At 40.9% G+C, this 23,184-nt stretch overlaps 1 long non-coding RNA gene across 1 annotated transcript; it reads left to right on the forward strand.

Annotated features, from left to right (window-relative positions):
* Positions 1 to 18,247: 18,247 nt before the first annotated feature.
* LOC111148487 lies at positions 18,248 to 22,370 on the forward strand. Its single transcript, XR_002640701.1, has 3 exons — positions 18,248 to 18,359; positions 20,349 to 20,436; positions 22,344 to 22,370. It is a non-coding gene; the product is annotated as an uncharacterized LOC111148487 (long non-coding RNA).
* The last annotated feature ends 814 nt before the right edge of the window (positions 22,371 to 23,184 follow it).

A 23,184-nucleotide genomic window follows, 5' to 3' on the forward strand; every position in this document is an offset into this window, starting at 1 on the left:
AATAGAAACAAATATACATTTAAGCCTAGAAAGTTTTAGCCGTAGCTAAGGAAATGAGAATTAAACATACTAAATGGACAGGATCCGCCTAATGCAACATTAGGCCTTGGAATAGAAATTTCCTTGGGTATTGAGAATTGTGGAAAGGTTGAATGGGAGCTGGAAAGAAGCTGAGTAGATGAAGGGCAAGGTGGACCATGAAGTTGTGTGTTCAACTTCATGGCTTCTAGCAGCAGTGGGCCAGCTCTCCCTGTATTCTCATATACATTCTTGCCAAATTTGTCTATCTGTTTTTTTTTTTTTTCTGGTGGGGGGAGAAAATAATCACTTTGGAAATATTTTTTTGTTCTTTTGAGGGTGGCCAGCTGGAACGAAGAATTGTTCCATGGAGTCTTAGCTCATGGAGAGCCTGAGGACTGGGTGACCATCTCCCATTTCTGGGCAGGATATTTGCAGCTTAAGCCTTGGTAGTGTGTAGCTGCCTGTGGGGGGCGTATTGGGGAGGGGGAATACATTTGGATGCCCCCCAGCCCTAGGTAGGATACGGGGCTAGCACCTGTGCCCACTTGCTGGGCTCTGATGGGTGTGTGCTCTGATTCAACATTTCCCGGCACCGAATCAGGATCCGTCCCACTGTGTCTTCTTTAAGAAAGTCCGTGTATTTTCCCATCCAGAGTGATTAGTACATCCCGGAGATGCCCTGTGCCTCTGGAACTGCCTGTGTGGGAGGTCGCACTGACCCCTGTCCACCTTCACGCACTCCCCTTATAGGCTGATGGTGGGGTATCAGAGAGCGAGATCTACCACAAAAATGAGGCAGTGGGGACAAGTGGGGACAACAGACTCCGGAGCTCAGCACCTCTTTGCTGCGTGACCACTTATCAGTCACTTAACTTTTCTGAGGCCCAGTTTCCCCGGGTGTAACATGGGACACCTTCTCAGCGAGGCTTTCCTGTGGTTGTGGGCTATCGCTTTCTCTTCTGCTTTTTTTTCCTTTGTAGTTCTTACCACTGCGTGGTGTACGTCGTTCTTGTGCTTATCTTTAATTTTGTCCGTTCAGTCTCCCCACGCGGGATGTGAGCTCTCAGATTTTGTGTGTTTTGGTCACTGCTGTAACCTGGGACCTAGACCGGTGCCTGGCACAAAATGTGTGCTCAGAACTTTTGGTGGGGGGGGGAGAAAAAAAGAGGTGCTGTTGTGTTGTACGCGCTCTCCCCCCAGAAGACAGTCTGTGCATGCCAGGCAGGCAGAGTGGTGCCTGGGGCACTGTCCGTATTCAATCAGTATCGGCTAATTATGATTATTATGTCTAATTCACAGGGCTGCTGTGAGGATCAAACAAGATAATGTATGCTAAGGCGTGCTGTGAACACTACGTGCTGGGTGCAGGAGGTACAGCATTAATAATCCTCTGATGCTTGGAGGGAACTCGCATTTCAACTTGATGCTTTTCCCTTCCACGCCACCTGGGAGGGAGGGCAGCCTGGTGGGTTACTGACACCTGAGGCTCAGGGAGGGGAAGGGCCTTGCCCAAGGCCATGAGGTGGGATGAAGGCAAAGGCAGGAGCCCAAGTTCCCAGCCTGGTGGGAGAGCCCCCACGCGGATGCCTTTATGCACAGAGTACATTATACACAGATGGGATGGATGTATGTCTTATAATTTAATCTGTTTTTAATGTTTCATGTTTCAAGAGTTGCACTGTGGTGAGGGTGCTGGGCACCCACCAGGCCAGTCGGGGAGGGCAGGGAGGAAGTTGGCTATATTGGCAGTAAGGGTCAGAGGAGACGCATGTGTAGTTTCTGGGAAGCGATTCGATCATCAAGAATCTCCTGGCATCGACTCCCCCGAGGGCAGCCCCATCTCATGAAATGGATTTCAGTTTTCTAAAGCGCATCCCTTAGTTGGATTTCTATTTTCCAGGGCACTTGTTTAAGCTTTGATGCCGTGTCCAAAAAAGAACAGATCCCAACAATTTCCTGCCCGAGGCCCATCCTTCCCGAAACCCTCGGCTTGGCCTGAGCATCGAGATAATTCGTTTCTCTAATCAGATTGGGGGCTGTTTGGCCAGCGGGGTGGGCGGGTGGACGAGGGAAGCGGGGAGGGTGTTCCGGGGTGGGGAGCCGCCTGAGGAACTGTCGCTAGCTAGCTCACTGCACCCTCACGCTGGACCCACGAGGGTGCTGCTGTCCTCAGTCTACAAATCGCACAAGTCGGGGCACAAGACAGAGAGGCCAGGTCACGTCTCTGCAGTTACACAGCTCATGAGTGCCTGCTGGGGTGGAACCTGGTCTGTCTGTCTGTCTAGCACCACAGCTTGGGCGCTGCTGCAGAGGGAAGAAAGATTTGGGTGAGGGGCTCAGAGACAGGGTGGCGGGTGGGGGAGTTGACCTGGTTGCCTTTGGTGGGAAAGTAATGGCTGATTCTGCTCAGGGACTAGTGCTGCGACTAGCTTCCGGGTGAGGAAACAGGCACAGAGAGGTTCGTTCACTTCCCTGATGCCGCCCAGCCTGTCAGAGTTTGAGTCTGGATTTGGAGGTAGGCAGTGTGGTGTTGAGCACACATGCTCTAACTCCTGGGAGCTGTGCCTTAGGACTGTGAGCGTGTAGTCATGGCACACAGAGCCCAAGGACCTCGATTTTTTTTTTACGAACTAACCCCTGGCAGGTGTGCTCCTCCGTGAGTCATACGAAGTCATTCTCCCCCCTTGACAGCCCTGCAGAGGCCCTGCAAGCCAGTGGCCCGTGGAAGTTATTTGCCAGGAATCCACAGATGTGATAAAACTTTATACGTTCATAAAAGGGGAAGGGGAGGGTGCTTGGCAGATTCGGGAATGACCACTGAAGGCAGAGGGCAGCAAGGGTCCACGAGCGGGGACGTGGGCATGGGGGTCAGGCATGGTTCTCGCATAGGTTTTAAGAGTCAGTAAACTAACAGAGGGGCAACCCTGGGGGAGTGGCCAGAAGCGACCCTGAACCAAGGTTCATGATTCAGTCTCCACAACTGAGGGCTATAAAGAGATCGGAGTGGTTTGTGGTTATTAATTTTATTATTAAAAAGAATAAAGATTCAAGAAATAATGTAATAAAGGCCTCAAATACGGCAATTGTGAGAAGGTGTTCTGGACAAAAGATTATGATTAATCCAAGTCTGCTAACCCGATATTAACAAACAAAAAAGGTCTAGGCTATTTTCTTCCTTGTAATGGGGCTTTGTGTTCCGTCAAATGGGCACATGGGGGTTTTTCATGACAGATGAAAGATCTCTGTGGGGAAGGAAACTGTACATGGGTGTAGGCGGGGCTTAGTGGGTTTTACTGAATAGTTAAAGGTGAATGAATGCATAAGTAAAATTACGGAGGTCTAAGCATGGACTGGTGATGAGGATGTATTTTTAAACAAGGCTTGTGAGTAATCTGTTGTATCCAACTGTAGTTACTACAAAACAAAAACAGAACAGAACAGAAACAAAGCCCAGGGTGTTGGGATGGTGGGTGGGAAGTACATCAACAGTTATGTAGAAAGGTCATTGGTCTGGGGGCTGGGGGCTGGTTGGGGACTCTGAGTGTATTTGCTGTATAGTTAACTATGAATCAGATGAGTAACAAACAGGGTTGCAGGAGGGTAGGCGGGGGTGTCGGCTGGGGTAGCTGGGTAATGGGCATTAAGGAGGGGATGTGATGTGATGATCGCTGGATGTTAAACTTAACTGATAAATTAACAGAACACTACATGTGAAACTAATGAGGTACTATATGTTGTCTAATTGAATTTAAATGAAAAATAAAAAAATGAAGTAGTTGAATAAATAAATGAAGGAATGAAAGAGAGCTGGTAATAAAGCACCAAAGATAATGTTTTATGAATTATGGGTTAAGATTAATACACTTGTACAATGATGGACCATCGTAAACCATAAAACAAAGCAACGCTCTCGACCTTTGTGGGTAAGAAGCATTGGATTAGAAGTGCCACAATAAGTGCTGATGGACATTTTTGTTCTGCATTAGCGCTGACCTGATGTGTTTATTGTATTGAAAGAAAAAATAAGTAAAAACAGTAAAAGGGACATGTAGGGAGCAATGATGCTATCACACCTGGAATCAAAGATTGTTACTGCCTCAACTCTGCGTATCTGAGTCCATTAGCAAGAAGACCTGGGCTGGTTCCTTTGTGGGTAAGAAGCATAGAGCAGATGCTTACAGTGGCTGTTGCTCTTGTTTTTGATGAGGTCATGCATGTTTATTATCATGAGATTATTATGTGAAAAAATACGTACAGTGAGACCTATGCTTAGGCCAGTGGTGAGAGTGTATCATGAACCAAAGCATGATTAGTCTTGAGCTGCTCATCCAATAGCCATTAGAGAATACCTGGTTGTTTCATCCTTTTTAATCTGGGCCTTGTGTTCCACAGAATGGAGGCCCTAGAGTGGGTCTCATGACACTGTGTTGATGAAGATCTTGGCCGTGACCTCTGTGGGAAATGAGCCATGGACCAACCAACGTGAGTGATGGTTAGTCTTACTGTTCTGAGGTTGCGTGGTTGGCTGATGGGTGTGTGTGTGTGTGTGTGTGTGTGTGCGTTATTAAACCTGAACAGGCACAAATACAGTCAAAGATGGTCAAGCATAGACCAATGAGGTGACTGTGTCATGAACCAAGATGGTGAACATTTGACATAATTGTCACCAAGTTGAAAAATAATATAACTAGGTTGCGGTCTGTGTAGAAGTTGAGCAAATAAAAAAAATTATATTCATATATACATACATACATATTTTGATTGTGTTATGTTAGTCACCATACAACACATCATTCGTTTTTTTTTTTCCCAAGATTTTATTTATTTATTTGACACAGAGAGAGAGATCACAAGTAAGCAGAGAGGCAGGAAGAGAGAGGGAGGAAGCAGGCTCCCTGCTGAGCAGAGAGCCTGATGCAGGGCTCTATCCCAGGACCCTGAGATCATGACCTGAGCTGAAGGCAGAGGCTTAACCACTGAGCCACCCAGGTGCCCCACATCATTAGTTTTTGATGCCATGTTCCAAGATTCATTGTTTTCGTGTAACACCTGGTGCCCCATGTAATCCATACCCTCCTCCATACCCACTTGCACATAGATGTATAGAACATGCATATCTCTTTATATAAATATAATTGTTGCTTTTTCTTATTCTTGGGATGAATGGTGAGTTCCTGTTTATTGATTTATTATAAATAAATGAATGTGTACATAAGATCAGAAAGGATTAAGCATGGACTAGTGAAGACAAGATTTATGATTACATAATCCTGCAAATTTGAAGCACATTAAAACAAAAAATCTATCTACACTATTTTATTTGTTTTAATAGCATTTTACTATTCATTTTTACACTATGGTTTATGTACCCACGTCTGCATTGATAAACTTGGGTGTTAACTTGGTGAAAGTGATGGTCAGGGAGACATAGATACTGGTAGTTCTCTGTGGTATTCTTTTATGATTTTTTGAAAGGTATAGATAAAATTAGAAAGGGCCAATTGTAGACCAATGAGGATAATGTTACATGAACTAAGGCTCATTATTTTAATTCTACACAAGTGAAAGCCACTGAAAATGATTCAGGGTGTTCAGTTTTTGAACGGTTTTCTTCTGTTACGCAAACTGGACACACCATGGTTCGTTTAATCACGCAATATTGATGAGGATGTTGAATCTTATTTGGATGGATAAGGTACGTAAAGAAAATGTAAGTAATAGTTGATGTTCTTAAATCTTCAGCTGGGAAGTGGTTCAAGGGTGTTCATGACAAAGGAAATGCACGAGTGCACAAATCAAGGAATAAAGAGATGGCAAACAAGGGCCCATGATGAAAATATCTCATGACCCCAGAATTAAGATTATTCTAATTCTGTACATCTAAGGACCATTAAAAAAAATGTGTTGGTTAAGGAGTCGTCAATACTCTTGTTTTTGCATCACGGTGTGTTGGATGTTGATTTTAGTAAAAAATAAGTAATTACTTATTTGCATAAAATACAGGAAAGGCCAAAACATGGATGGGTGATGAGAAGGGCCCAAAGAGGACAGTTAATTTAGTTCTGCACTTCTGACATCTATCGAAATAATCTAGTCTGTGTCATGCCTTTTACCGGCTTCCTTGTTTCACTGAGTATATATGCATCATGTATTTAAACAATTTTCCTCGGATAAAGATCTAAGATGCTAACTCTGAGCGAGGAGCACAAAGGGAAATGAAAGATCATGTCTCCGTTCTCACCTAGTTAAAAAATTGGATTTATGGTTGGTCATTAAAACTTCTTAGAAATGACCAAATCAAACAAGAGGGAATCAGTAGGGACTCATGATCAAGAACTATGATTAACCCATGTTAGCTTCATTAGAAAAAGTTCTAGACTATTCTGTAAAGATAAGGAGTATTTATTAGTGTTGCCTAATAGAATTTTCTGCAGTGATGAACGTGTTTTGTATGAGTTGTTCTGTCCAGTATGGTAGCCACGAGGTACATGTGACTCTTGAGCACAAGAGATGTAGCCAGTGTATATGAAGAACTGAATTTTTAATTTTATTTGATTTTTATTAAATTTTATTAAATTTAAATTGTGATATGTGACTAATGGCTACTCTGTTAGTCAGTTGTGTTAGGTAGTTGGGTAACGGGAGTTTCTGGAATATTAAGTGTGAATAAATAAATATATAAATTAATGATACACAAATTAATAAAAGAGGGTTAGTTATGGGCTAGAGATGAGAGTGTCTCATGAAACAAAGATGATAATTAACCCAGTTCTATGCAATTGAGATTCACAGGCAAAAAACTCTTAGGTTCACAGAAGAAAGACACAGGCTTATTCATTTATTTTATCAACTATTTATATTACCTTGTGTGTGTTCTGCAGCTTATGTGAACATTTCTCTAACATTGAAGATCTTTGTATCTTGGTGGGAGAGGATCAGAAATGTTTTGTCCAAGTCACAGTTGGAGGGCTGAATAGTGTTTTCGTCAATATTCCTCACATTATAATATTATTTACTTTAAAAAATGAATAACAAAGATCAGTCCGTGCATGGTACAAGGGTGACAGTGTGGCATGGACTAAAATTTGTGGTTTGTGTAAGTCACCACCACCCCAAAGCCCATACGACTTTCTCATAATGGATTGGAGGAAGCATTCCTTTCACTAGGCCCTTTGAAGCAAGGTCGTTTTCAAAAAAAGATGAAAGAGAGAGAACTCTCCCTTTTACATTTGGTTAATGTTTCATTTTATCTTCCATCACTCTTGATTTATACATTCCACCATTGATCATGATTTGGGTGTCTAACATGTTGATAGAGAAACACAAGTGAAGACTGTTGGTGAATGAATGGTTGAATGAACGAATGAACAAATGTATAATTGATTAAATAAAGAGAGTCCCAAGCCTTGACCGATGATGAGTACCTGGGGTGTCTGAACCAAGGATTTTGATTAAACCCTAAAACTCTGAGGTCCATCGTACAAACAAACCTCTCGTCTTGCCTTGGCGGGACACGACCTGGGGCAGAAGTTAGGAATACAGGCATCTTGCTTGGGGCTTTTGTACCTCTTAGGTCTAGGTCCTTTTATTAGTGGATCAGCATGTGAGTACATAAAGAAACGTATCCACGAATAAAGACAACAAGGGCTAGGTATTGGCCAATCATGAGAGAATCTAATGAGAAATACATTATTATTAAAATATTTCTGAGGACCCGAGTTCCAGGAAGTGAGGAGTTTGAGGGTTTTGCCATGTTTTATCGGAGACATGTAGGCAGATGTCCATAAGCTTCTGGCTTGGTGGTTGTTAACTTTATTAAGAATTTTATTAAGAAAAGGGGGAAAAAAGGGAAACATAATAAATATTGATTATAGAATACTTAATTAAAGAATACCAAGCATGGGCAGTGTTAATGTGTTATGTGAGAGGAGTTACGATTAGATTACTTATTCTCAGTCAGTATCATTTTCGAAAAACACATGTTTTTCTGTGGGTATTTGAGTAGATGGGAAGATACTAGTATCATTTAGATATGTCTGGATATGTAGTTTCACAAATATTGATGATATTATAAGTGACTGAAGGAAGCAGCAGATGTGTATCCATGAGGACAATACGTCATTAGGAGAAGTTCATTATTAATCTTGCTCTACCCTTCCGGTATCCATATAAGTAAAAGATTTCCATGTGGGGCTCTGCCCACTTTGGGTAAAGGGCATAGAGACAATTACTTATAATAGTATTTTGTATTTTTTTTTAAAGAGAAAATACGAACAAGTCATTCCATGAGCAAATAAACCAAAAGCAAACAAATAAAGGAACGAATTTACAGGGTGCGGTCAGGCATGGATCATTGATAAGAATATGTCAGGAAAGGAAGATGTAAATTTGCCAGATTCTGATTGAGGAAGATCCACATGAAAGGCAGTCTGGGCTCAGCCTTGTGTGGTTAGGGTTTAATAGACAGGACTTGGAATAGACCTAGTTCTTAACTCTTGTACTTAGCGGTTATCATCGTATTACATACATAAATAATTAAAGAAGTCAGTAAATAAAAAGGTGGCCATTTAGGGGCTAATAATGGGAACGTAATAAAAAAGGGACTTATGATAAATCTAGTACAGCAGGACTCAGGTGTCTTAAAAAAAAGATCTACATCTGTACTGGTTTAGTTTTCCGAAATCTGCTTTTTACTTCGCAGATTCAGTCTGATTTCCTCGTTATCCGCTGAGGAAGACCTTGGCTGTCCCTTCTGTGGGTAAGGAGCAAAGTGACTCATGTAAGTGACAGTTTGTGTTCTTGGTTTGACAGTAATTCGTGTGGGTGTTTTGTGGGATTGTCCCGAAAGCCGGGCGGCCACCGGGAAATCAGTGAAACCAGACCCACGGGGCCTGGGCCGCAGCGGGGATGTGTCGTGAACCACGGAGTAAGATTCGTCCATTTTAGCTCGAGATCCGTTAGAAACAAAGTTTGAGGGTTTTTTGGGCATTCATTTTCAGAGTTCCTTACTGTTCCATTTTATGTCTGCACCACATTCTAAGAACATTCTCTGTTGATAACCGTCGAGGTTAAGTCTTTGAGGAAGGAGCACCTAGGAAGAGAGAAAGTGTTGCCAGCATCCTAGTGATGGAGAGAGTCAGCTGGTAGGTTCAGTGTACTCTTTTTTAAAATATGAAGAAATTGGGGTGCCTGGGTGGCTCAGTGGGTTAAAGCCTCTGCCTTTGGCCTAGGTCATGATCCCAGGGCCCTGGAATCGAGCCCCGCGTCGGGCTCTCTGCTCCTCAGGGAGCCTGCTTCCCTTCCTCTTTCTCTGCCTGCCTCTCTGCCTACTAGTGATCTCTTGTCTGTCAAATAAATAAATAAAATCTTTAAAAAAAATATGAAGAAATTAAGTGAAAGATGAGCAAACAGAGCAGTGAAACACGCGGGATGGGTAGGAGCAAGTTTATCGATTAATCCATACGTACAGCACTGAGGCCCAATTAAAAGGAGATCTCATTTACCAGCTCTGTGGGAAAAGGCTTGTAAACAGCTCTATGCAGTACTCAAAGATCTGGTTTCCAGGTTTTCGTAGGAAGTAACTTTTTTCTACATCAACGAGGCCATGAATGAAGCAGTCAATGGATAATGCATAAACAATCAATACACGAGGTATAAACAGATAAACGAAGTAAAAGAATGTTGAGCTTGGATCAATGATGAGTAGTTCTGGGGTATATGAATCAAGCATTTTGATTAAGCCCTAAACTCTGAGGTCTGTGTAATACTGTGTGTTAACCGTATAGGAACTGAAAGTAAACTAGTAAATAAAGAGACATAGTCATTTTCTCTAAGAGACTAGAGTTCAAGGTCTTCGGGGATCTGGTTCTTCTTCGGGCTTAGCCATTTTTTGCGTATGGATTGTATGGAATGTTAGTGAGTCCGGGAATGCACACATATTTGAATGTCTGAGTGAAGACAAAGAAGGTCACGTGTGAATCATTTAGGAGAGTGTGTCACGGACAGGTGTTATTAGGAATACATTTGTTTAATACCAAGTTTCAATATAACACATAGGTAAAAGCTGTTGCCCCCTTCAGAGCACACAGGAAGCCCAGACACGTGGGAGCACATGGGGACGTGTCTGTATACGGCATGTCCACAGTCTGGATCGGTGGGAATTTGCTGGTTGTTGGTTTTCTTAAGAAGAAGGAAAAAATGTTTACATAAACCAAGGATGACGTACCTCTCTCCCTGAAAAGAAGCAAGAACGGGCCAGGGTCAAGGATATGCTGGGTGACATCCATCATACTTCATTTAATTGCGTTCACTGGATTTTATTTAAAAGCCCAAAATGAACAAGGGGACAGAGTTATTTCTGTGGACAATGAGTGTGTGGCTATGGGCAGTTGTTACTGTGTTTAGGTGTTCAAGTGTGGGGTCGTAGAATCCCAAATAATTACGTATTGTTGTAAAGTTACTGAGGGAATGGATGTGATCCTTTTATTTAATTTTTTTAGAGGGGGAAGGGCAGAGGGAGATAGGGGAGAGAGAGAACCTTCAGCAGGCTGCACGCCCAGTGTGGAGCCCTATGCAGGGTTCAGTCTTACGTTCCTGAGATCATGACCGGAGCCGAAATCGAGTCACACATTTAACTGACTGAGCTGGCCACCCAGGCCACCACAGTGGGATCCTTTTCTTTTTTCTTTTTTTAATTTTTCTTCTCTCTCTCTTTTTTTAAAGATTTTATTTATTTATTTGACAGAGAGAGATCACAAGCAGGCAGAGAGGCAGGCAGAGAGAGAGGAGGAAGCCGGCTCCCCGCTGAGCACAGAGCCCCACGTGGGGCTCGATCCCAGGACCCCGAGATCGTGACCCGAGCTGAAGGCAGAGGCTTAACCCACTGAGCCCCCCATGATCATGCCCCAGCATGATCCTTTTCAAATCATTACTTACCAGAGGGCGAACTGGACAATATGGAGGGTGTGACGTGAAGTAAAGTTAACAAGTCATCTAGCTCTACCCTTCTGATCCATATAAAGAAAATGGGATCTAGTTTCTTCCTACTTGGGTTGAGGACATGGAGATAGGTTTATGGAATGATGGTATTTCAGTTCTGGGTTTCAGCTGGAAAGTTTCTATTATAGATACGTGTATAGGTAATTTGATCATATTTTATACTTATGTTCTGTGTAATGCACTACATACAATGTTAGGTTTTGAAATGTGTCTTCATCATTTATTATGACTATTTAAAAAAAATAAATAGGTGGTCAGATTATTCCACAGCGATGAGATAGATAAGCAATGAAACTAGGAGTGTTGAGAATGGGCCATGATGCCAGGTTCTAAATCTATACAATGTTGCACAGGTAAAGGTCCTGACAATAATTATTAGGCTGTTACTTAAGAGTAGAGAGTATAATGGTTACAAGCCTCATTCCCAGTCAAGTCTTAGATCCCATCATGTTTACATTGCCAAAAATTAACCGTAAAATGAGCTGGCAAATAAGAAGGAGCACAGGTTTTGTACCGGTAATGAGAACGTGATATGACCCAGCTTTCTTATTAATCTGACCGTGTACAACTCACGTCTACTTAGACACATCTAAGACAGACTGTCTAGAATTGGCTTTTTCATTTAGAGCATGGACACACCACAGCCAGCTTAATCATCCTGTGACGGTGAAGGTCTCTGTTGTTGCCTCTGTGGGTAAAGAGCACAGAGAACAGGATAAATAACTATCGAAGTCCCTGTTCTCTGGGGAGATTGTTCATGAATTTCCAAGGCAGTATTTTAAAAAACTGGCTTCATGTAGAAAGATAGATATAGGTATAGAGATATTTCCATAGGTACGAAATCAAAGAATGACAAACATTGACCAAGTTTATGAATATGTTATGAACCCAGGTTCATGGATTAGTCCTTTTCGGGGCCACATAAAAGTATGTCATCGTAGTTTGCACCAAAGTACGTGTAGAAGAATATCCCTTCCTTGATAAAGATCCAGGTTATTTCCTTGCGAGGGAGAACATGGGAGGATGGGAGAAGACGATAATTTTCGAGTTGTGAGGGGAGAGGATGGCTCAGTCGTTCATGTTACATCTTTGCAACGTGGACACGTGAAGTAAAGAGAAAAACAAAAACATGTTATCAGTATGATATTGACAGGAAGCACAGTGGGACCCACCAGAGGTGCACTGATCAAGGACATCGAATGTCCTTCAGCACTGTGGGACAGGTACGGATAGACGAGCCTTGGTGAGAATCATTCCTCTCATTCTTGGCATTTGTGATTCGTGCCTATGGACTGTATTATATGCGCGTAAAAATGATGCAGAAAGGAAGGTGTGAATGAGGAAGACAAAAGATGCCAAGTTGAGGGGCATCTGGGTGGCTCAATCAGTTAAGCGTCTGCCTTCGGCTCAGGTCGTGTTCCCAGGGTCCTGGGATTGAGCCCCTTGTTAGGCTCAGTGGGGAGCCTGCTTCTCCCTCTCCCTCTGCCCCTCCTCCCCCTGCCCTTGCTCTCTCTCTCCCTCCCTCATAAATAAATAAAATCTTTAAAAAAAATTGCCAAGTTCGGATCAGTGATGAGTACCCTGGGGTGTCTGAATTAAAGATTTTGATGAAGCTCCGTAGCTCTGAGGTCACTCTGAGAGGTCTGGTTATTCCCTCCACGGTGAACGTACTTGCGAAGCACGAGAAGAGTATTCAGGGGTCCTGCTCTTCGGCTTTGTGCTGTGTGGGTGTGCGAGGTTTTTAATCACAAATGAAGTAACACCCTGTTAAGGAAAGAGATGAAGGGACGAATGGGGACAAGGAAAGGCACACATCATTCAATTATGAGAGCATGTTTCGAAACCTTTCGGAAGCGGTGAGGTCTGGGAAGATAAGTAGGTCAAGGTTTTGCTCTGTTCAGCAGGGAACAGATGGTAAGGTATGCCCAAGATTGGATGTTGTGATTATGAATTGATGGTGGGTTTGCTGATGGCTCATTTTATTAAGAAAAGGGAAAGATGTTTGCCTAGGTAAATAATAAGACTGTAATTGAAGAAAAAGGCTATGGACCAGTGATGAGAATAGGTCCTATAACAAGATGATGTACTGTGAGCAAATGATCGCAAGTTAAAGTTTTGTCCGGTGAGTTATAATTACAATAATGACATATTACATGTAAGTGTATGAATAGACTCATATTTTATTTAAAAGGTGAAAATCATACTCTAGTTAGGACCCTTATTACGGAATGACGATAATGATTACCCTGTTTCACACTACTGTTTGTATATTTAAAAAAAGCTAGGCTTTTCCTGCTTTGTATAATGAAAACAGACACACATAGTAGTTACTGCCTTTCTGAGGGGCTGCCTAGTTTACCATATTTCTTTCTTTTTTTTTCTTCTTGTTTTTTTAAATCGAAGTACAGTTAATGCACAATGTTGTATTAGTCTCAGGTTTACATCGTAGTGATTTGACAGCCCTGTATGTTTTGCTCGCCATAAGGGAAGCTACCATCTTTGCCTTTTCTTTCTTTTTTTTTATTTGGAGAAGAAAAAGGGAATGGGGAGAGGGGAAGAGGGAGGGAGAGAAATCCTTTCTTTCTTTTTTTTTTTTTTTAAAGATTTTATTTATTTATTTACACAGAGAGAGGTCACAAGGAGGCAGAGAGGCAGACGGGGGCGGGGGAACCAGGCTCCCTGCTGAGCAGAGAGCCCCATGTGGGTTTCGACCCCAGGACCCTGAGATCATGACCTGAGTGGAAGGCAGACGCTTAACCTACTGAACCACCCAGGTGCCCCAGGAGAGAAATCCTAAAGCAAATTCTCTGCTGAGTGTGGGGGCTCGATCTCAGAGCCCTGAGATCCCGACCTGAGCTGAAATTAAGAGTCAGATGTTTTACCAACTAAACCACCCAGGTACCCCCTGCCTTTAGTTTATATAATGAACAACAGGTAAAATTGTTCCATGAGTAATTGAATGAATGAATGGATGGATACATTAAGCAGAGTCAACCATGGGCCATTATTAAAAATATGCTATGAAACAAGAATTTAAATTTATCCAGTCAATACAAGAAAGGCCCATTGAAAAGGAGAATGTAGATTTTTACTCTGTGTCAAGTACATGGGCATGTTTATAATAGTCATGGTTGTTACTTGCGGGTTGAGTGGTCGATGTGATGGTGTTCATTATGTTATTTAAAATTAAAATTAATTGATGGAGTAAATAAACAGTAGTGATATTCTTGAGCCAATGAAAAGAAGGACAAGTTTTATGTGTAATCTAGAACTCCATAATTAATATCTTTTCTTTAAAAGATTTTACTTATTTATTTGTCAGAGAGAGAGAGAGAGTGAGCACAGGCAGACAGAGTGGCAGAGGGAGAAGCAGGCTCCCCGCGGAGCAAGGAGCCCAATGCAGGACTCGATCCCAGGACGCTGCGATCATGACCCGAGCCGAAGGCAGCCGCTCAACCAACTGAGCCACCCAGGCGTCCCCATAATTACCTTTTAAACATACTTAAATTTATGATTTTTTCATCTTTATTATTATTTTGCTTTTTTCCATGATTTTTATTTTTTTTTTATTTATTTTTTTTTTTAAAGATTTTATTTATTTATTTGACAGAGAGAGATCACAAGCAGGCAGAGAGGCAGGCAGAGAGAGAGAGGAGGAAGCAGGCTCCCCGCTGAGCAGAGAGCCCGATGTGGGGCTCGATCCCAGGACCCTGAGATCATGACCTGAGCCGAAGGCAGCGGCCTAACCCACTGAGCCACCCAGGCGCCCCTTTTCCATGATTTTTAAAGCCTGATTTTTATCTCAGAATTAAGGCATTATAGTTGATTAAATCCTATCTAATGATGACGATGCTGGCTCTGGGGTTAAGGAGCAGAAATACTGAGGTGAGTAGTAGTCAAAATTTATGTCCTCAGGGGAACTTGCACAAGGACGTTCCCTGAAGTATTCCAAGGAATAAAGAGCCACGGAGGAGTGTAACATTGAAGAGTGCTGCGTATCACCTACGACAGGAATAGATTAAGAACCCTAGATCATGATGATTCATTCAATTTTGCACAATTGATGACTCCTTAAGAAAAGATGGGAGGTGTTTCATACATGTTCATACGTGATACTTACATGACCGTGGATTTTAACATTCATCCCTTCAGATGATTCAGGGAGCACACGTGTCTGCTCTGAAGGCCCCTGCAAAGGAAATCTGATGTGTTAGCTTTATGAGAAACTGATCGATCTTTGTCATATGCAAGACACTCTTTTTGAGCTTTTGTGATTTGTGTGTATTGACTCTGTTGTTATTGAAACAGTCAATGAAACAGTAAACGAAAGGATAAAAGACTGAAAGAAAAAGAATGCAGAGCTGGGGACAGGGATGGATCCTGGAGCAGGGGTTGAGTCTGAATCTAAAATTGTATAGGATGTGGGGAAAGGGGATCCTCTTGCACAGTTGGTGGGAGTGGGAGCCGGTGGAGGCACTCTGGAGAACAGTATGGAGGTGTCTCAGAAATTAAAAACTAGAACTGAGCTGCAATCTAGCAATTGTACTGCTAGATATTTACCCAAGGAATACAAAAATACTAATTTAAAGGGACACAGGCGCTCTTCATGTTTGTGGCTGCATTAGGTACAGTAGCCAAGATACGGAAGCAGCCCAAGAGGCCGTGGATGGATGAAGGCATAAAGGAGAGGTGGTGATGCGTAGCTCTATACCATGGAATGTCACTCAGCCATCCAAAAGAATGAAATCTTGCCATTGACAATGATGTGGTTGGAGCTAGAGAGTATTATGCTAAGTGAAATATGTCAGTCGAAGAAAGAGAAATACCTTATGATTTCACCCCTGTTTGGAATTTAAGAAACAAAAGGAGCATAAGGAAAAAAGAGAGGCAAACTGAGAAATAGACTCTTAACTACAGAGGACAAATTGATGGTCACCAGAGGGGAGGTGGGGGCGAGGTGGGGGACCAGGTGATGGGGATGGAGGAGGGTACTTGCGATGAGCTCCCGGTGTTGAGTCACTATATTGTACACCTGAAACTGGTAGCACACTATAGGTTAATTATACTGGAATTTAAATAAAAACTGAAAAAGATAAAAATAAAAAATAAACATGGAACAAACAAACAAAATTGTATTAATCCTTGTCTGGAAATCTGTGGACTACCATGAAAAAGAGAAAAGGTAGAGTCTTTGGCAAATGGACTCCTGAATGGATAAGGAAATGTTTAAATGAACAGAGATAAGGAGGGCCACACGTGGACCAACTGTGAAGTTGTGTAATAAAACGAAGATTGTGTTTAGTGTATATTTAAAGCACTGGGTTCCACAGATAAATCAAAGCTCTGAACTCTTCCATAAGGACAGGTATGGACAGATAGACCTGAGAGTTCATGTTGCTGCTTTGATTCTTTGTTTGGTGGTTTTAGTTAAGAGGGACAAAAAAAAAGGGCTTACATAAATAATAGATTGTTTTAATATTGTCTTATTGAGAGAGGGCCAAGCATGAATCCATACGGAGGATGTGTCATATGACCAGAATTACAGTCAATAGAACCATATTCAGTAGTTTAATTTTTTTTAAATCAAAAGAAGATTTAATTATCAGTTATGTCTCTGAGCCATGAGCATGTAGCCTGGATATTTAATATTCCCGTTCCGTGCCTTGGTTTTCATTGATACTGACATACTGTCATAGGGGAATGAACAAGTGCATTTCTATACAGGTTAATTATTCAAAAGAAGGCTGAGCAAAGGCCAGTGAGGAATATGTGTTATGAACCAAAGATAATGATTGCTCCTTCTATACCCAAATGCTGTCCAGATAAAAAAAAATAGAACTTGCAGCTCCTTCCACTTTGGGTAAAGTACACATAGAAATTTCTTCTTTAAGTTTTAATTTACATTCCGGTTGGTTAACGTACAGTGTGTTATTACTAGGTTCAGGTGTACATGGAAATTTGCATGGGGAAAGTCTTTAGAAAAATGGGTACGTAATTGATTTATTTTATGCCTAATTATATACATGAATAAATAAATGAATCAGTAGACATCAGTCAGAAAAATTTGTGCTTCATTGGTGGGAATATGTAATAAAATAAAGATTTACATTTACCCAGTTTTGTACAACTGAGGTTCATTAAAAGCAACCACTGAGTTGTTAAATTTATGGATAGGGAGTATGGACACGGATATTTATGGTAGATAATGGTTCATATTCTCATGCTGGTGTTAATTGTGTTGTTGAAAAAGAAAAATTAAGTAAGTCAATAAATAAGAGTGATTCGTGGACAATGATAACATTCTAAAATGACCCACATTTATGATTGACCTGATATTGTACTGAGTAAATAATGAAATTATTCTTTGACTAATTAAATAAGAGAGAAACATGAGTGGATCAATAGATAGGGTATACATTAGGGTGAACTTGAGACCAGTGCTTCATGGTGCGTTCTGAGCAAAGCATGAGTGTGGCCACTTGAAAAAGTTGAATGAGGCCGGGAACCATGTAGTTAGGGAATATCCAGATGGATAGAAGGACTAGTTTACGTTTAGTTATTTCGCGACTCGTGGGTGGTAGGTGGGTGGCAGATTTCACACTGTTCTCTGCATAAGTGAAAAAGTAAATGGTAAATAAGTCAATAAAAAATGGAGTCCTTCTTGAGTCAGTAATGATAATATGGTAGCAACTAAGGTTTATTCATCTCGTACCTCTTGACTCGAGTCCATTAAAAGAAGTTCAGTCTCTGCTGTTCTGTTCTTTATAAAAAGTGTACTTTAATTCATGCAACAAAAACACTATAGCTGATTTATTTATTCAGTGGTACTAAAGATTTTAGTTTATACCTTTGTGGGTAAGGAGCCTAGAGACTGTAGTAGATTATAGTCAGAATTCATGTCCTCGGTTTGGGTGGCTCATTATGGCATTATGTCAAAGGAATAAATGCTTAACACCTAAGTAAAATGAAAAGGTGCCACAGAGGGACCAATAATGGAAACTAAACAATGTGTACAATTAATCCAACTCAGAACAATTAGCGTTTATTAAAAATCATGGAGGATTTTTATTCATTTTTAGGGCTTTTAATGTTATAGTTTGTATCATGGTTAAACATCCTTCATTTTTAGGGCTTTTAATGTTACAGTTTGTATCATGGTTAATTTAAACATTCGTTCAGTGATAAAGATCTAGGCCATTTATCCTTCACCTGTCAGGGAGCAAGTTTGGACCAATGATGAGTATCCTGGGGTGTCTGAATCAATGATTTTGATTAAACCCTATAACTCTGAGGTCAGAAACCTAGTTAATGCCTATATGGTTAATCAGCTTACAGCAGAGGTTAGTAATATTCAGCCTTTTGTTCTTAAGTTGTGAAGGTTCATAGGTCTGGGTTGTTGCACTCTAAGTGAATTAATAAATGAATAAATGAACACAGAAATAAAGACAGAGAGCCATATGTCCCCCAATTACGAGAATGTGTAATGTGTTTTTTTATTAATATTTTCTGAAGTATCCAGAATATATCCATAATATCCATAATATATTGGTTAAATCTGATCCCTGTTTGGGACAGGAACATACGCAGATGAGTACCGGGAAATCCGCGTGTGTCGTTCTGTGTGGTCTTCAAGGTGCTGGTTGCTTGTTGAAAACAAGAAAACATGCTCTGGTTGGTTATAGCTGGGGGTAATGAGCATATGAACAGCTGTTAATTCTGTTTAAATTTCTAATCCACTTTGTGTGTTTGTAGATATTGATGATACTGTGAGTGAATGTATAAATACATTTATGCCTCAACCAATTATTTTGAAGAGGGTACAGCAGGATTTTCTCAACCTCTCATTACTGACATCTTGGGCTGGATAATTCGTTGCCAGGAAGGCCGTCTGTACATTGTAGAATGTTTAGTAACTTCCCGGCCTCTACTCGATGCCAGTTGTGACAGAAATATCTCCAGACATTGGTAAATGTCCTCTGGTAGCAGATTTTTTTTGTCTTAGTTTTAGTCTTTTTAAAAAAATTCTTCATTTAAATGCAGATTAGTTAACATGTATTATTCATATCAGAGGTAGAATTCAGTGATTCATCAGTCGACTCTAACGCCCAGTGCTCACTCCATCACGTGCCCTCCTTAATGCCCATCACCCAGTTACCCCGTCCCCTCACCCACCTCCCCTCCAGCAACCCTCAGTTTGTTTCCTAGAGTTAAGAGTCTGTTACGGTGTGTCTCCCTCTCTGTTTTCATCTTATTTTAGTTTTCCTTCCCTCCCCCTATGTTCACCTGTTTTGTTTCTTAAATTCCACATATGAGTGAAATCATGTGGTATTTGTCTTTCTCTGACTGACTTGTTTTGCTTAGCATAATACCCTCTAGTTCAACCGACGTTACAAATGGCAAGATTTTATTCTTTTTGGTGGCTGCATAGTATTCCATTGTATATCTATACCACCTCTTCTTTATCCATTCATCTGTGGATGGACATTTGGGTTCTTTCCGTAGTTTGGTTATTGTGGACGTTGCTGCTATAAACATTGGGGTACAGGTGCCCTTTGAATCATTATATTTGTATCCTTTGGGCAAACGCCTAGTACAATTGCTGGGTCGTAGGGTAGCTCTGTTTTCAACTTTTTGAGGAGCCTCCATGCTATTTTCCAGAGTGGCTGCACCAGCTTGCGTTCCCACCAGCAGCGTAGGAGGGTTCCCCTTTCTCCGCATCCTTGCCAGCATCTGTCGTTTCCTGACTTGTTAATTTTAGCCATTCTGACTGGTGTGAGGTGGGATCTCATTGTGGTTTCTGATTTATCGTGGCATGAGTTATCACAGAGACTGTAAAATAAGGATTTATTTTATTATATTTTTTATTTTTTTAAAGATTTTATTTATTTATTTCACAGAGTTAGCGAGAGCAGGAACACAAGCACGTGGAGTGGGTTGTGAGAGGGAGAAACAGGTTTCGCACAGAGTGGGGAGCCTGATGCGGGGCTCGATCCCCGGACCCTGAAATCATGACCTGAGCTGAAGGCAGACACTTAGTGACTGAGCCATCCAGGCGCCCCATAAAATAAGGATTTAAATGTACCCAATTCTGCAAAAGAAACATCTGTTAAAATTATTTTTTGTTTTATTTAAACTATTCATATGTAAAGATATTTTTGATAGATACTGTTTTTATCCTTATGTGATAGATTGAACAGTGGCTAGTACATTATTTAAATGTGAAAGCGGTGTACTAGAGTAATTAGAGAAGTACCAAAATTTATTACTACCTAATTCCACATACTTACTGTACATTAAGACCTCGGTTAATTCTACTTTTTCCTCCACAGAATAACTGTAAGACAGCAGACTTTACTCATTTTCTAAGAAACAACATCTTGGCAGTTAGCTCTGTGTGTAAAGACCGTAGACAGAAATGTAAGTAAGACTCAGAATTCCCGTCCCCGCTTGGGAGGCTTTGTTCGTGAGTGTATGTTCGAAGAATCGGTGTCCATAAAAGAAATAAAAATCTCCAAATATGGACCAGTGATGGGAATATGTCATCAATGTTACTTTTAATCTAAGTTGGCACACTCGAGGTGCTTAAAGTTGGCAAACTCGAGATAGTCGTTTCATTCATTCTCAGAACTACTTGATATTTCATTTTATCGACCTCCACAGAAGACTCGAACATTTCCATGTGGGGGTAGTGCTGGCTGGTAACTGTTTTGTGTGGCAGCCTATAAGCCAATGGAAGACTTTGTTTTGAGATGGGTTAAAGGTGGGGTCTCATCACTTTTCATTGAAACATCTTTAAAACATGGGCAAATTAAATAAAACCACAGAAGGACCCATGGTGAATGTGGATTTGCTACGAGGCATGGATCATAATTGATCACATGTGTTCTCTGAGGTCCATTGTAAAAGGAGACTGAGTCATTTTGCTTTGTGGGAAAAGGGCCACTGGTGGGAGGATCTTGTCCTGGAAATTTATGATTGTATTGTTATTCCTGGATAAATAAAGAAATAAAGGAAGAAAAACGTGCCTGGACCAATGATGAGTACCATGGGGTATCTGAAACAGGAGTTTTGATTAAACCCATATGCAACTCTGAGGTCCATTACAAAGAGACACGTAGTTATTTCCTCTGTGGGAAAGGAGCACATGGTACCTTGTGCTTGGGCTTTCGTGGTTCTTAGTGATGCACTGTATTTTATTATAAAATTGACCCACAAATAACAAAAGTGTGTCAATGAAAAAAAATAGGACAAGTTTTACACTTATTATTAAGGAATGTAATGTAACATGGAGTAGTAGTATTAAAATTTGGCTGAAACTCTGATTTCTCATAAATTAATAGTAAATGAAAGGGGTATATGGTTATTTGTACATAATACTCGGGAGTGTTTGTGGGTGCTGGGTTGCTGACTGATTCTTTTATTAAGGAAATGGCAGCACATTTACTCTATACTAGTTGGTTAAAGACCACGTAGCTGAGAGCCAAGCAGAGACCAATGATTAGAATGATTTATATGAGAACATTCACCGTTAATCCAGTCTTTTTAAAACTTACTTTTATTAAAACAATAAAAAAGAAGCAAATCTGTTATTGACGGTGATGACTATGGCCAGATGTAAATTTTGTACAGTGTTTTTGCCCAGTAGATAAGATTGCAGATATTAGTGTCTTTGTGTAAGGGAAAGAAAGTATAATTTTATATATCAATCTATTTTTTAAGAAGTCAGCAAACCATGGACCAATTGGCACCACATGTTTAAGTATGAGGATTTTGATTTCTCTTACTTTTCCAATGACAAATAGTCTAGGAAAAACTTAGGCTTTTCTGTTTTTTGAAAGGTATATTGAGACCTTTCCAAATTGTTGTAATTTGGTTCTGGGTTGGTGTTTAACAATTCCTAGTCTTCTTTAGAAAGCTGGTATTATTATTCACCGAATAGTAAAATCAGCCAGTAAATGAGTGAATCCATAAATCCATAAATACATGTACTGGAGGATAGAACCGAGAAACAAATTAAATATGTTAAATTCTACACAGGTGATCGTGCTCCCCCTATGTAGGTAGCAAATAAAGTCAGATGTCTCTAATTGGTAATTTTTATTTTAGTTGGTGTTGAGCAAGGAATTCGATAGTATTCCTATTATTCAGTAGAAATTTAAGTAGGTGAGAGAGTACCATCTTTGGGAAGATGATGAGAATGTGGTAGGAAACAGAGCTGCTGGTTCACTGTTTCCCTTCACAAATTTCAGTTTAAAAAAGAGACCTCTGTTTTCATTGTGTTTACAAATTGGCTTTCCTTCCCCCCCTTCTTCCTTTGTTTGTAGAATGAACACAAAGCCGATTTAATCATTCTCTAATCCGGAAGACCTGGCTGATAATTCTGGGACTAAGAAGCGTAAAAACTTATATATGTAAATATCAATGTTTGTGTTCAAGGCTTAGGTGGGGTTATTTATGGGAGCCCATGGAATTAGTTCAATAAAATAACTAGTTAAATACCATATGAAATTAAGGAATTCCAGTCCCGATTCTGGGACTGGAAAGTGTCACGAATTAAAATTTATATTTACTTTGACTCATCTGAACTGTGGACCACTAGTAAAGTGATGGAGGGCTTTTCACATACTCTCAAAGCACTGTATCATCTCATTTAATATTCTTGCCTCATTTGCTTAATACATTCCTTCACGAGTAAAGATCTCAGTTATTAACCCTTGCAGCTAGAATGCCTCCGAAGATGGCAGATGTCACTTCCGTCCCTTGTGGGTTGAGAGGAGAGGTCTCTGGTTGTTGACGACACCAGCTTTCATGTGTGGGCAAGTCAGGTGACAAGGAGCAGGAGGACACTGGTCCTAAGTTAGGGCCTGATACTGAAGCCAGCGTGCTGATTAATCCCTCTGTGTAAACCAGAAGTTCCTTGTGAAAAGTGAGTGACTGTTTGCTCTCCTTGAACAGGGGCAATGAAGAGATCTTGGTTGTCTTTCAGGCTTTTGTTCTCAGTTTTGTGTCATTAAAGGTTATTGATTGTCTATTGTCCATGAATCTGTGAATGAATGAGCCCATTCAAGAAAGCATAAGTGAGTGAAGAGGGAGCGCGCTGGGCCCCGTCAGTGATGAGTACTGGTGGAGGTTTTCCAACCCACACCTTTGAAGAAGCCTTCCGGA

This window comes from Enhydra lutris, unplaced genomic scaffold, assembly GCF_002288905.1.
Source record: "Enhydra lutris kenyoni isolate GAN:26980312 unplaced genomic scaffold, ASM228890v2 scaffoldscaffold20, whole genome shotgun sequence".
NCBI lineage: Eukaryota > Metazoa > Chordata > Mammalia > Carnivora > Mustelidae > Enhydra > Enhydra lutris.